This window comes from Perognathus longimembris, chromosome 26 (genome assembly GCF_023159225.1).
Source record: "Perognathus longimembris pacificus isolate PPM17 chromosome 26, ASM2315922v1, whole genome shotgun sequence".
NCBI classification, from domain to species: domain Eukaryota; kingdom Metazoa; phylum Chordata; class Mammalia; order Rodentia; family Heteromyidae; genus Perognathus; species Perognathus longimembris.
Window position 1 is genome coordinate 6188081 of NC_063186.1, and position 1891 is coordinate 6189971.

The following is a 1891-nucleotide window of genomic DNA, read 5'->3' on the forward strand; positions in this document are numbered from 1 at the left end:
TCTGTCCCCCACCCTACCCCACCCCACCCCACCCCTGGCTGGCTTTGAACTGTGATCCTCAGATCTCGGCCTCCTGAAGAGCTAGGATTTTATTTTTTAAAATTTCATTTTCTGAATATTTTTATGATCTTTAAGTTGTTGGGCAAAGGAGTCGGCATTCAAGAGAGTCGTCTATGACTACGATGTGTCTCGGACCACTTCACCCCTTCATTCCCACCCATCCCTCCCTCCCCACCCACCCCTTCCCTCCCTTCTTCTTCATTTTTAGGTTATATATTGATTTCTTTATTTTTTATTTTGCCATTTGACAAAGCAGTTTAGGTCTCCAGTCCGTCTTGATTGGCGTCATCCTTTCAACACCCATCCTGTGTCCTCGATCACGACGCCAAGTGACCCCCTCCCGTCCTCCCTGCCTATCCGTCTTCTGTGGGTGCCTTTCCCACCTGAGAACCCATCAGGTGTGATTTGTGCTGTGGCTACCTAATTAGTTCTTTGCTGGGGGGGGGGAAGGGAACCCCCTCCCCCTCAGTGTGCTTGCCACTGTATGTCTGTATTGTAATTCAGACACACTGGATGTCTGTATTGTAATTCTTGTTCCAAATGACAGAGAGGGAGAAAGGGAGAGAGGGCGAGAGAGGAGAAGGAGAAGGAGAAGGAAGAGAGGAAGACAGAGAGGAGAGAGACAGAGAGGACAAGAGAGAGCAGGCCCAAGAGGCTCACATAGGAGGCTGAGATGTCAGTGAGGATGAAGGCTTGACTCCAGCCAGGGCAGGAAAAGTTTGTGAGACTCTTCTCTCCAATGCACCAACCACACACAAAAGGCTGGAAGTGGAGCTGTAGCTTGAGTGGCAGAGTGCTAGCCTTGAGCATAAATAAATAAATAGCCTAAGGGACAGTGCCAGGGCCTGAGTTCAAGCCCCAGGACTGGCAAAGAAGAAGGAGAAGGAGAAGGAGAAGGAGGAGAAGGAGAAGGAGAAGGAGAAGGAGAAGAAGAAGAAGAAGAAGAAGAAGAAGAAGAAGAAGAAGAAGAAGAAGAAGAAGAAGAAGAAGAAGGGAGGAGGAGGAAAAGGAGGAGGAGGAGGAAGAGGGAGGGAGGGAGGGAGGGAGGGAAAGGATGGAAGCAGGTGAAATGGGCCCTTTCTGCTTGATTCTGCCCTCCCTCCCCCTCTCCATCACCTGCCAAATAACTGGCAGAAAAAGACCAGATCCTGTGTTCTCTGTTTTATATATTTAATAACTGTTTTAAATGAAAGTTTTAGTAAAAAAAATTAATAATACAAAACAAAAAAAGACAACATTGCTATTGGTGTAGTAAAAGGAGCTCTTTGTATCTGAACATAGCTTGTATTTGAAGTTTGTTTTCTTAATTTATTTTTTAAAGGGGGGGATGGGGGAGGAGGGTGTGGGAATGATTCGACAGTGATTGATTGTTACCTGCAAAGCAGTGAACTTTCTGGAACTTTTCCCACGTCAATCTATATTCAGTGATGTAACCTGGTGGGTGTTTCTTATTGTATTTCTGTGGTGTTTTTTTTTTTCCTGGCTTTTAATAGAGACATTTCCCCCCCCTTCCTCCTGCGATGTGTATGTCTGTTCTTTTTTTTTCTTTGCTTGAGGGGGCAAAAAAAAATAAGAATTGCAAGCTATCACTCTAGAAAATGAGGGAGGGGATTTATGTGTGTGTGTGTGTGTGTATGCACACGCATGTGTGTGCCAGTACTGGGGCTTGAACTCAAGGCCTGGCACTCTGATTTATCTTTTTTTTTTTTTTACTCACAGACTTTCCTGCCCTGGCTGCCTTTGAACCGTGATCCTCAGATCTCAGCCTCCTGAGTAGCTAGGATTATAAGGTGTGAGCCACTGGCATCTAGCTACTGCAAGTCTTTTGTAT